The sequence below is a fragment of the Drosophila gunungcola genome, unplaced genomic scaffold, assembly GCF_025200985.1.
Source record: "Drosophila gunungcola strain Sukarami unplaced genomic scaffold, Dgunungcola_SK_2 000093F, whole genome shotgun sequence".
Lineage (NCBI taxonomy): Eukaryota > Metazoa > Arthropoda > Insecta > Diptera > Drosophilidae > Drosophila > Drosophila gunungcola.
In genome coordinates, this window is record NW_026453255.1 from 226,488 (window position 1) to 240,686 (window position 14,199).

At 37.1% G+C, this 14,199-nt stretch overlaps 1 protein-coding gene across 1 annotated transcript in view; it reads right to left on the reverse strand.

The window, feature by feature from the left end:
- Window positions 1-14,199, reverse strand: part of LOC128265097 (teneurin-a) — a 246,366-nt gene that overhangs the window by 217,761 nt on the left and 14,406 nt on the right. Inside the window, 1 exon segment of the mRNA XM_053000913.1 lies at window positions 11,739-12,850. The gene's annotated coding sequence lies outside the window, so the exon portion shown is untranslated.

The window sequence follows — 14,199 nt, forward strand, 5'->3', positions numbered from 1 at the left end:
GGTCCCCAAGAACATCCCAAAAACGCCGTTCTCAGCAGTTGGGCATGGCTCGGTCCACTTTACAACGGATTATTCGCGTTGATTTGCATTTGTTCCCGTACAAAATTCAATTGACGCAAAGATTGTTGCTTACGGACAAGCCTCGTCGATTGGAATGGGCCCAAAGAGTCATCGAAATGGCCGAAGGTGACGATCAATTTTGGAACAAAATTATCATGTCCGATGAAGCCCAAGGACCCTAGACGAGCTCAAGGAAAACATTCGTGAAAAAATAGCCGCTATTCCGGCCGAAATGTTGGCGAAAACGATGGAAAATGCTGCAAAAAGGGCACAATACGCCATCAACGCCAGAGGCGGCCATTTGAAAGATATCATATTCAAAAATTGATGTAAACAAATCTACTTGGAACAAATTAAATGATTAAGATTGCCAACCGCCAAATTTTTATTTTTTTCTTTGATTTTTTAAAAAAAAACATGGGTCCGTCGAATATGGGCAACCCTGAATATGTACTTGTCCGTAAATAAAGAAACACGCTCACAAATAAATATAATGAATTTGAATAAATGGTGATGTTTTTTAAGATGAAAAGAATTAATTGCTAAGCTTGACCTATTCCAATGTTCAACTAATCAAACCATTTACTTATTTTGGTTGTATTATTATTTAACTGAATATTTTTGTATCCTTTTAAGTATTAAAGAAAATATGTAAAGGTATTCAACATGAGACCTTATGACTTCATAATATACAACAAAATTGGAAATGTAAATGACTTTCATTAATCTGTTTTGTTTAAATTAAATCTGAAGTAATCTAAGAATAGAATGTCATATTAAGAGGATTATATCATGTTGAACAAACAGTCAATCCCATTTCTGAGCTAAGTTTAACCCATTTCCTTTGAAAGTCAACCAGGGAATTACTCTTATCTGTTGGCATTGCCACGTTATTTTTTTTATACCGAATTCCCGACATTTCTGGCACACATTACTTTGAAGGCGATTAATTATTATGCTGGGGAAAAGAAAAATTGCCCCACAACGCATCGCGCACTCGGCTGCTTAATTATGGTGAAAATATTTCACTAATTAGATCATTTAACATTTTCTATGCATTTTAATAAGCATTCACAGGACGAGGGATGACTGACGTACCCCTGTCGTCGGAGCCTTTAACCCTTATCATATAAATCGCCGGAGCTTAACCCCCTGTTTGCCCGGCCGCCTGCATTGGCCGCCCCCTTTTGGGAAACTTTTTGTGTCTGTGAGTGTTGGCCCAGTAATTTATTTATGGCCACATAATAAATCTGTGCATAAGACATTCCCTGACCGCTGGTCAAGGAGGAGCAGTTGCGGATGGGAGGTGGTTGGGATTGGGAATGGGAATGGGGGGAATATATCCTTATGTGCCCGCCTTATGGTCGCTGTTTCCCATTTAATGTTTTTCCTCCTTCCTCGCTGTATACTTTATTGCAGTCTCATTTGCGCAAACTGTTGTTAATAGCCTTGTGGCGACACCACGCCCCCAACGCCCTGCTCCGCCGGTTTCATCCAATGGATTTGACCTATCCGAGGGACTTTCACTTGGGCTGCAAGCCAAGGCATTACACTATGCACATGTAGGTACTATCCGAAATACTCTACATAAAATAGACCATCACTCTTTAAAATGCCCATTTTTTTTAATTAAATCCACTCAACGAATTAATTTCCACTGTTGCTCTTATTATGTCTGGGCCACACTTGTAGACCTTGTTTATTTAACAGTATTTATCTTATTTTGGCTTGCCTCAGTTCATTGAAATTTACGATACTGTTTTCTTAGCAGTTTCTCTATTTATTTTTATTATCCATTTAACAACAATATATGTTAATTTATTATACGTTATCCATTCTTTTTTTCTCTGTTTAATTTCCATTTTACAATATTATATACTATTTAAGTTTCTAAAATTATTCTCTTTTACTTGATGGAATTACTATAAATAAAATTAAAGATAACGCCGAAATGTCTTGATGCTAATAAAATAAAAATATTTTGCTCTTCAACTAACTACCTTTCCACTTTCCACTGCCATTTCACCAATACAACCCCCTAACCTTTCTTCATTTGCTTCATTGAGCCTCCAGCACTTACCCCCAAACTGGAATTTCTGTGCCCCTAAGAAGTGTTGCCTCATTTGATTCGTAACCAAAATCAATAATGAGCTGTAACTAATTCTGCTTAGTCAGTCGAAGGCGTCAATGGAAAAGGTAGCAGAAAAGAAATTGGAAGGGATGTTAAGTGTACCTTAGTGCTTATGCAGCCTACCACTCGGTGGCCCTTTGTTAATGGTAATGATATTGATAATGATAATGATAATGACGATGCCAAAACCCCATCATCCCTATCATGCTCATTCTCATTATCATTCTGGTTAACTGTGCGATGTGGAAGTCCCCGATGAGTTTTCAGGTCATTTCGTTTGGCTTTGAGGCTGGACTTGGGCCAGATTTGGGTGACTGGATGATTGAGAATGTGGGAATCGGTGTGTGTGTGTGTGTGTGTGTGTGTATGTGTGTGTGTGTTGTGGGTGCTTTGGGTCAAGTATCTGGCAGTGCACACATTTTGCGGATAAGCTGCCTTACAAAGGCCTAAACAGAGCCGATTGCTGATCCTTAAAGGCTCAGGATCAATTCGAAATCAGCCCCCCCCCCTAAATCCCCGCACATTGAATTAACAGGAAGTAATCTCCTTAATGCACTCACATCAATGTTTTTACTGCCCCCCCTGGTCCTCGCAAATATCTTATCAATTAATCCCCGCAGTTGATCCTTAAAGCAATATATTCTGCACGCTTTTGTGCGTCCACTTGCAAGTACTTTGACAGGTCAGCCAAATAATTGATTTGGTTTTTTAATGAATTTTCCTGCAAAGTTTTCCCCGCTCATTTGTAACTTTGCGTCGTTTCGCTTGAAGTTTTCCAACGTACTGCCCCACTTTATTTTCTCACTTTTAGCTATTGTTTTGTTTGATTTATGCACGGCGCCTAATGAGAAAACCACCGGGTGACAACTGTAAACTTTCCAACACGGAATTAAATTTTTATAGAAAATGTTATAGGGAAGATCGCGTTGTTATTAAGTTTTAGCATTGATATTGATTTCTGCGTTCATTTTAATATCTTTAAGAAATATTTGTTAAATGTTTCGTGAGTGTGATGCGAATGCAAACTGGATCATGCGTCCACCCTAGTGTGTAATTATAATTCAACTTGATTGATTTCCACCTGTTTTCCGGACCAAATCGAAACCCATTGAACGCCATCCGTTGATGCTGGACTGAAAGGGGATGAAAATTCCGGCAGGGATTACGGAAAAAGAGTGAACCTGAATTTTACGACTTCATTTGTCGCGTTACGTGATAGTGCAAATACACAAATAATCAACAAAAAACCCTCTCCAAAAATAAAAGAAAACAAAAAATGAAGGCAAACAAAAAGAAAACAAAACAAATACAATAAAACCAAAAGGCCCAAAGCAACAGTGTGAAAATTCTCATTGCGTAAAAGTTGAATCTGAATCCGCGGGGGCCGACAGGTTGAATTTGAATGGCTGGGGGCAGCGGATGTTGAGGCCGGTTAAAGGGAATTTAAGTTAAACATAAACGCAAACGGAAATAAGCAACAAAAACAGCGGCAAACATTTTTAGCGTTTTCTGGCACGCGATTTCCGCGGAAATCGCAATAACAACAGCAAGTGAGAATGTATTTTTTCGGTTTGAGGGGAAACGACTGATTGATGATCTGGTTGCCCTGAAAAGTATGCTTCTGTTTTTTACCTGGCCAAGTTCAAGTGGAAATCGTTGTGCAGCACGATTAAGGGATCAACAGATTTGTAAGATAAATTTATATTCATAAAGTTAGAAGGTTTAAAAAACGAAAATAACACATCAAAAAATTGGGCAATTAATGTTTACTTCACTTTAATACTTATCGAAAAATAATTAAGTTAAAACAATTAAAACATAAAAAAGAAATACAAAAAGTAATATTAATTGAAATAAAATTCAAGAACCCCCATAAGGTATAATAAGAATTAAATTCATAAATGTATAACTCTGTAATCTTAAAACTATTGAAAATTGTTAATTTTCAAGTGTTGATTTAAATGATATGACTGACTCATGTCAAATTAAAAACTCGACTGGCAAATCAATTTCAGAACATAGCAATAAATAAAAAATAATAATAAATTTTACACAAGGTAAACTTGTTATTTCAAATATAAAAATATAAAATTTTAGTTATTCACAAAAATCTTAAAATCAAATAGTTTTCTCAGATTAAAATTCCCCGAAATACCTCGCAAATTATCAAGCAAATAAAGCAGAAATAAAAAGCCCTTTCGCCAATATCAATACAAGAATAACGGAGAATCATTGGTATATATGGTATGTGTGTGTGTGTGTGTTTGTGTGAATGCAAGCCACGTGTGTTTGTGTATCTAACACACTGACACACTGAACAGACGTCAAAAGCGGAGCCTCAGAAAATAAACAAAAATTCCTCAACAAAGCGAAACGAATCGAAGTGAGACAGCAAGAGCTAGAAGAAGGAAAAGCGAAATGAAAACAAAAGAAGCGAAGCTGAAAGCAACGGACGATAAGAGGAGAAAGGATGTGCAAGCAAAGAAAAACAAAAATACAAATATCACAACAAATCAACAAAAAGGAAATATATTTATTTGGGCAAAGACAAGGAAAAATACCTTCATCAGTAGGTGGTATCGATACCATTAAAGTCGTAGTTCGTCAAAAAAAAGTTGCATTAGCAGCATTTAAGCATGAGGACTTGCGTTGCTACAACATACAAATATCCAAAATGTTCATAATAGTAAAACTATCTTATTTTTAATGTTCATACAATATTGAGAAACAATTCCAAAACAAATGTAGAAGTAAAAGATTCTTTTCACAATACATATCAAAGCAAAGAAAAGATGCATGAGAAAATGTTAATGCTAAAATTCCCTATATTGAAAATTAAATCATAAAATAATTTTGTTATATGAAGTTGCTAAGCTAACATAAGTAAATATGTACAGGTTAATAAACTCAAATCGTCTATAAACTTCACACAATCTAAAAAGTTTTCGATCTAATCATTAATTTCTGACATTAGTAGAGAGTATAGTGTAATAAAAAATATAATTAAATGTTTTATTTAAGTCGGTACCATATTTTGCAACCAAACTAAAATATGTTTACTAAATCCAAAACCAAACCGATATTTGATTCGGTCTTAATTCCTGATTCCTAGCAACGAATGCTACTTACAAATGCATAAGCATAGGTGTACATTTGATTGAAATGTCTTGCAATTATAAACTTGAATAATTAAAGTGCAGCAGAAAGCTCATTCAGCCCAATTCGAATGTAAATATGACAGGAACTATTATTGCCTTATGACCAGTTCCTATAAACAATAACTCTGTGGATCTCCTTCGCCGTAGTTCAAATCTTAAAGGCAAAAACAATCCTTGTTTGCACAGCCAATGAAAGCGTTTACAGACAATTAATGCTAATTTGGTTATAGGTATCATAGCTTTGAAATTGAGAGGCATCCCAAAATGCTGGATTTGGCTGTTTATTTTGGCTTTCAAGGAATATTTGCCATGGCTTTCAATTAAATCTTGTCAATTAAGGTACGTTTAATTTGAACTAATTGCACGAAACTAGAACTTCAGCCCATAGCTCAAAATCGTTCAGCACAGATATCTACATTTGAGTAGAAATTTTATTTAAATAAATAAATTAAAGTCTTATTATTATACATGATTTTGTATCTGACAAATACATATGGAAGAAAAAAGCTTTATATTTGTTAATAAAAATACAAACTACAAATTTAGAAAATTAATATTTACCAAATATTATTACAGTCCTTCTTATTTTCCGATATGATTTTATTTGTCTATAAATAAGTTTTTTCTTTATTAAAAATGTTGCTATCGATAAATTACTTTCAATATCTATCGATTTAATGAGGGTCTGGAGCCGTTATGTAAATGATCATTAAATTTATTCCCATCCATAGTAGAAATGATTTTAAAACTAGCAAGTTATCAATTATCTGACACAACAAACACACCCTGTTAAATCGATAGACATTACCAGTGATGTGTCAGCCATCAGCTATCGATAAATTGCCATGTTTCGATAAGACTTGGAACACTTGGTCAGGACGCCACTCAGTCAATGCATTGGAAAATCTTTTTGAGAGCTAGTGCTGTCGATATCGCTGGGCTTGGCTTACAGATTTCGCTCTAACAAAAATGCTGCACATGACAAAGGAAATTTCGGGATTTTTGCTGGCTGGTTTTATTTTGTTTGGCTGGCCAACTACTGCCTCGATGCCCTAAACTTCATCTGAAAACTCTGGGAGCAGTTCGTCGCTGTTATTTTTTTTTATCTTTGGCCGTCACGACCGTAACGTTAAAGCGGCGCGTGCTCGACTGCAACACACTCACACCATCGCCGAAAAACAGCGATGCCTTCTTCTTCCTTTTCACCTTTCTTTTTCGCTTTCCTCCGCTTCGTAAATTTTTGCGCTATATGTACATTTACCGTTATTTCCATTCGCATTCAGTTGAGAAAGGTATTAAGCCGGAAAAACACGTTGCACATCGATGTACATACGTATCTGTGTGATCGTTTGCCGTGTTTACACAGCCAGAAAAATAATATGAGCTTGCTTGAATACATTCAAAATATAAAATGTGTGTATCAGCATGCTAGCAAAAACCATCTGCTAAATCAGCCTTAATTTAGTTATTTCTAATGATAATAATATTATGTTAAACATGTATATAGTCAAGTTTTTAGTAGAATATAACTGCATACACTTGAAATTTAGAGTTTATGAAAAATTGTGAGAAATAAAATAAAATTAAAAATATTCATTTCGACTTACAACTGAAGTTCGAAAGTAAGATACATAAGTAAAAATAATAAACGACCCTCTCAAACATATTGGTAAATTTTTTCAATATATATTATTTTATAGTTTAATATTTTATTTTAAGAATTTTCTTGGTTATTTCTCTCTGTGCAGGTGTGTGTTTGTGTGAGTGGATAATATTCCTTGGTGGCCGGCGAGGCGATGGCACGTGTATTTACGTGAAGTCAACGCAGCCATACCTGAGCGGTTCGCTGGGGAAGTCCTTGGAAGAAGGCGGGGGGAGGGGGTGGGCGAAGGACACCGGGCGGTGAGGACCTGGGGGAAAGCGGAGGAGGTGGCCTCAAATGTTGGACAAAATCAAATGAAATTAGCGTCGCAGTCGCTTCCGAGATGATTCCAAGATGGTATGCGACAGATATCGTGGACGGGGGCAAGTGGGCGGCAGTTAATTAAAAGTGGAGCCAGCACTGAAATTAGTTAATTAATATCAAATTCAATTTGAGGCGTCGGGCCTGGTGCAATTGAGTTATCAAACGAGCGCTCCGGGTCTTCCGCTTCGCGCCGAACGTGACACTATTAAAATGAAAGGAATGCCCAATGTCCAATGTCCAATGTCCTGGCCAATGTAAAATGAGGAACGTGTTCGTCGGACTCATGCATCTCATTTGGATGAAGGAGAAAATAAAGAGGGAGACTATCCTGATCGCAAATTAAACTGTTCACTTATAGTATCTATTCTTACCAGCAGATACTAAATCAATACTGATACTGATTATGGATTATTTTATGATAATAAAAAGGAAATAAATAACAAAGTTTAAGGCTTTTCTTTAAATACCTATAGGGTTTTTACCTTTTATATTAGTTGTTTTATCAGTGAGCATGTAATTCTGCAAGCAATATAAAGTGTTAGTGCCGAAAGCAGCCTTATAAAACGATTGAAATTCGATACTCAAGAGTTTAGCATTTGATTGTATACAATTATCATTCACTTAACCACAAGGTTCGCATTTGCATTTACAATGTGGCACATCTCACCGTAATTTGTAGAAATACGCATTTGAATTTTATCTGTCATTAGCCAATGAACCCGTAAGGAACCGTAACTAGCATCTCTCAACCATCAATTAGGATCGCCAACTTGCGGCCACATCATCCTCCTGCCCCCAAGTCCTCAAAGGAGATATATATATACATATATATATATATATATATATATATATATATATATGCGAACATATCCATTTGCATTCCATAGCCATGAATCAGCAGGCGGTTCATGTCTAATCTTATTTACCCTCGGTGCCCGAATGCAAATTTTGCAATTTGTGCACGATAACGAGGTTGATTGCGGCCGATGGCTTAATTCCTATTACACAGAAATGGCAAATAGAAAAAAAAGAAAAAAAAAATGACCGAGCAAAAAGTGAAATGTTACAGCCATCCCTAGAATGCAATCTGCGTGCAAATGCAGTTTGCTTGTAGAACAAAACCCCTCCGGAAAATCCGTTCAAGCGTTTCCATTGAAGAAATCCTCATGCTAATGCCGGGCATTCCAAGGCCAGGATTCCTTTTCATTGAGGATGGAATGTGCCAAGAATCATCCGGTTCCTGATTGAGCCCCAGGCACCACCACCATCCAAAAAGAAGCAGCAACATCAGCCGGCTATTAGCAACATCAACAGCAGCAACTTCTGGCACCAAAGGTGTTAAAGCGGCAACATCAAATGTTGCAGCATCCAACGGGGGCAACTCTTGGCCTTTGAAGATAAATACAAGAGTAGAAAATAACATCTAATCCTCAGTGGCTTAGCACATCATCAAAGAGCTTTTGAAATCTAATCTTTTCAACGACGAGTAAGTTGTGTTAGGTTGACCGAAAATAACTTCAAATTATAATGCATTGCTTGTTGTTATAAGTAACTACGAACTGACTTAAATCTTCCTCCATTTAAGGTTACATTTAAATAATGACAGCGACATGCATGTTACTCATTCTGGAAACTAATTTTTTACATAGTCATCACTTGCCATTCAAAACAATTTGCTCAAAAACAATTAGCCAAACACAAGAAGGATGAAAAAATACATAACACGTATTTAAATTGTTGCAATCAAGGAACAAACAAAAAAGAAAAAATGTATTCATTGCCTAAAATGCTCTTTTAGATCCAATGCAACTGCAGAAAAAAATATCAGCTACATGCTGTAATTACAACATGCACAACAACATCTTTAATTTTCAATAACAAATGCAACAGACAAAAAAAGCTTGCTATACTAACAAAACAAAAAATGATTCAAATAAATTTAATGTGTTAGATAAAACGACGACAAATGCTTGACAAATAGCAGCAACATAAAGGGCAGCAACATAAAAAAGCCATAAATGTATGGGGCTTAAGTCCAAATAAACAAAAAGCGGATTTTAGGCACATATAAATAAGTTAAAAAAAAGAGAAAGAGAAGAACGAAAATATAAAAACAAGAGCTTGTCTTAAGTGGTTCTTGAGCTACACCCAGAGAAAAGCCCCACAGTTAAATTAAATATTGTCCTGTCCAGTCCAAAGGATGCGCCATTACCGATCCCCCCCAGAAACTGCATCCACATACAGAACGTCAACGTCGCCACTGTCAGTGTATTGAGGATTTCGCTTCGTTCAAGTCTTGTTTCCCGATAGTTGCCATAAATATTTAATTTTCATTTTGCCGACTCCGCCCGAGGAGCCCACTCACCCACTGAACTGGCAATCTTTATATTTCCTGGGCTAATTGAGGGATTACGCAGAAGGCGGCGAGGTAAATATGAAATTTGAATCTCAATCAGACGGCAGATGCAGCTGCAGCTGCAGCCTCAGCAAATTCCACAACGATATCAGACTTATTTCAATTTCAAATTAGTTTTCCTTCTTGCGAAAGCGTTTCTGGCTTGGCCGCAATATTGATTTAAATACAAATGGCTAGGCATGTATATATGCACATTTTTGTTTTGCATTAATTACTGCAAATTCGGTAGCGTTTGCGGAGCAGGAGGAGAAGAAGGGTTGTTTGTTTTAATTATAAATAATATTTAATCTAGATATTTCATTCGAATGGCCGCCCAGCATGGCCATATTATTACTAGTGTTTATTATTATTATTGTTGTTGTTGCTATTTTTGTGCTGCCAATGCCACTGCCACTGCCGTCGCTGCGGCTTAAGTGCATAAATAAACAGATTTTAATTTAGTTATTATGAAATGCATTCGCCGCTGGGCCAAGACCCATTATTAACGACATTCAATTCGGCATCCGCTGATGATGGAGCTGCCACCGGAGGGTCACGTCCCTCCACGGGCATGTGGTCCATAAATCTGGTGTCGTGTTAAATGCAAAATGCAAAATGTTGTATGCTGTATGCTGTATGCTGTAAATATTGCCGGCCAAAAACTAGCACACAAATGGCCTGACCTTATTAGCTGCAGTTGACCAAATCGAATTAGACCTCTGGGTAAAAGCGTTTGGCAAACAAATTTTCGATTCGTTTGCGCCCTCCATTGAAATTGTCCGGCTCAGTTGATCCCGGCTAATGCCTCCCCGGGGCTTTAGTGGGCAAAGTTAAATGGGGAGAGGTACATAAACGTAAAAAGGAGATCCCCTCGTTCTGAAACATGCAGTCACATCAAATAACACTGAAATTACATCTGTATTTCGGCTTATTACATGCAATTTTTACGTTTATTTAATCTACCAGTTCAACGATTTTAGTAAGCCGATAACAAACTATTATTACATTTTAACGATTTTTATTGTCAATCAGCGTTTTAAAATAAAACATTTATCCATATATATTCTCAAATATATTTTTGTAAATATATTTATTTATTTATGTTTCAGTAAAATTGAAATTGAATTGTCTTATTTTCATATTTTTATTTCCTTTTTTTTAATTAGAGAGTTGTTCTTGATCGATAAAAAACGATCCTCTTCAAGTCTTTTTTAATATTACTTACAATGCATAACCTTTTATAGATTGTATTAACAGCTTCAACATAGACAATAGTTTCAAATTTTGGCACTTACGAACCAACAATACAAAACCAACTACATCAATTAACAAAATAATCGATATATATTATTGTATTATGAAATTTCTTGATAAATTATTTGGAACTTTAACCAAATGAATACCCCTTAGCCCAGAATCGGTACTATCATAGTCAGTTGAGTGATCAACAATTTAATGTTGAAACCTCTTTTATAGTTTTATGAATTTCAATGACAATAATAACTTAAGATAGGCAAAAATTACTATTTAATAGCCCATTAACAAACATGGCACCTAAAAACTCGCTACTGGTATAGATGCGTATATTATATGTTAAGCTATCGGAATATTTATTGGCGGGTATTCGCGTTCGCACCCAGAAAACATTCATCGTTAATTACTCAATAAACATGAATCGATAACTCATTCCGCACTTTTTGTAAAAAATTAAGAGCGCTTTGTATCAGCAATTGGCCACCCACAAAACCCCTATGAACTCAACAATTTGCATGGAAATGTAAAAGCCTTTTAGTTGCCATTAGCCCAACAAATCACACACACATTTGTTGCGTTATCAGACTGAGGTACGTCTCCATTTCACAAGCCCAAGGAAACAAATTTACTCTGTTCCCTTCTCGCATTACAATTTAAACAAAAGGTTCTTTCCTTGAACATGATCAAAAGTTCTCGAGGGTTGTTGGGAAGCCGGAGATCGGCAGAGCGCAAAATGTTTTCATAATATTAAACCAATTATCGTGCAGCACTTACCTTTTCAAATGAAATTAATATACACGTGTGGTTGGATTTTGGCTTGAAGCGGTTTGTTTTTCTTCTCTTTCTTTGTTGCTTGGCTTTATTATTCACCGGCCATTGGCTGATTAAATTTGTTTGCCATTCATCAATGGTAACCGAACACCGACATCGCACACACACTCTCGGGTATCTCACTAGCACACTCTCACTAGGGTCTTGCCTTGGTTGATTTTGCTGATTTCATGCCGTACAATTCGAACCCAGAAAAAAACAACAAAAAAAAAAAAGAGAACAAAAGTAGCGCAGCAATTGGTGAAAACGCGGTTTTAGCCAGAAAAATAATCGCGCGAAGAAGACTCACAACAAACGAGAGGAAGACGCAAAAACACGACAAACCACGCGATTCTCGAATCAGAATTTCGGAAACGGAAACGGAGTAGACAGCTCAGCGCTGTGGGTCAAACAACGCGCTGAACGTTGAGCATACGCACCGTGGACCGTTCGAAATACGCATACGCACCGTTGGACCGCTGCTCGACAACTAACGCGCCGCCGACGATGCGAGGCCCTGCAGATACCGACGTTAACTGCACAGCACTTCGCCTAGCCGATATTTTTTGGCCAGACGAGACGAGACGAGACGCGACGCGACGACTGAATCCACACACGCACATCCCCAGTAGTTCCAATTTGTTGTGCTTCCCGACCAACGACAACGCACGAACGCTTTTCGGTTCTTGGCCCGAACTCGGTGTTCCCAACCATCGTATCTCTGCGCATGACACTTGGCCAACACTGCCTAACTCCCAGTTCCAACCGACTGTGACTCAGACTCTGGCTTAGCCACAAAATTGGCGCGCAATTTCAATTAGTTGATGTCCCTCACACATCCATCCATCTCCCCGTCAGTTTTCTTAGCCGGCTTTTCCCGCTTTTCCGGCCAGACGTCTGTTGCTCCTCCACCAACGCCAAGCAAAATTGAGGGCTCTGGCCAAAACGGCGCTTATTCGGTTTAATTTGGCATTTAAAGTGGACACGTTCAGGCACTCAACGATGAAATCTGATCACAACTTGCCGCTAACCTCACGGCCTAAGTTATTTTCCGGCTTAAATTTCGTCGTAATACGCTGCAAAATAAAATTAATAGGTATTAAAACAATTAAAATTTACATTTTATATGATCTTGAAAACTATTCTTGATTTTAACAACTATAATATTGGAAAAAATCGCAGAAATCTATAGTTTAATAAAAAAAAATTAATTAATCTATCCTTGTAAGATATAATAAAGGTTAATTAAGACCAATTAATATTTCTTGTGATTTTTCTTAAAATAAACACAGATTATGAAAAATTAAATTAAAGAATTAATGAAATTATATATTATATTAAGCTTCAATAAACTACCATATAAAGATATAAAACTTTTTAATAAGAATAAAACTTATTCACAAAATTAAATGGAAACTAAAAATATTTAAAATAGAATAGATAGCTTATAAAAGTATTGCTATTTGTATTAGCAAATAAATAGATAATAAATAACAAATAAATAACTTAAACAAAATCGACTGTTTTTTTCTTTTCTATTCTATTCTTAAGTTCCGTTCATTTGAACTTAATTTACCACATTAAATAATACTTTTCAGTGGAGTATAAGGTTGTTTATGTAAGCTCCTGCAATTTAAACGTAAACGTATCCTTCACTTATTTTCACCAGTGTTCATTGAAAAGTGTTTTTGAGCATGTGTCGTGGAGGCATCCTAGCCAGCCTTACCAGCCACGGCAGCTCTTTTTTGGTTAATGAAAAGTTGCCACTGATGGCGGCCAAAGAAAATGCAGAAGAGTAGGTGGCTGTGGGTAGTGGAAAGTGTAGGCGGCTGAAGGAGCTGGCCCAGCTGACAAAGCCCAAGCTAAAACAAAGGACCCCACAATGGCTGACAATGGCAACTTATCGCGGAGATCGGGCATAGGGGATTCTGGGGGGTTATGGGGTGTTATGGGATGTTCTGGGGAACTCGTGAGCTGGCTGGAAAAAGACCAACTCCCACAATAGACCGCCCACCGCCGGCATTCCCCGCATTCATCCCCCACGTGGCGTGAAATGTGGCATTCAAATAAAGGAACACTCTAATAAGGCTTCCCTTTGTTATCGATAGAAAAAAGCCAGCTCTCGAGGAGGAACTGCAGCGAAAAGTGGGGTCACGGGATGGGGGGAAGTCACCTCCTGCCGGAGAAGTCGCATCTGCCAAGTGTGAACTACTAGTAGTAGTGCGAAAAAAAAATGGCAAAAAAAAAAAAATGCAAAAAGTAATTTCCGGTTGCGCGTGACGAAATCAGGGGAGAACAGCGATGAAGGGGTTAATAAAAAGAAAAAAGCGGAAAAAAAGAAAGTGCTGAGCGGAAGACAGTGTAACTGGTTAATATCTGACTGCAGCAATTTGAAGACGGGCCAAGATTGCAACCGAATGATTCA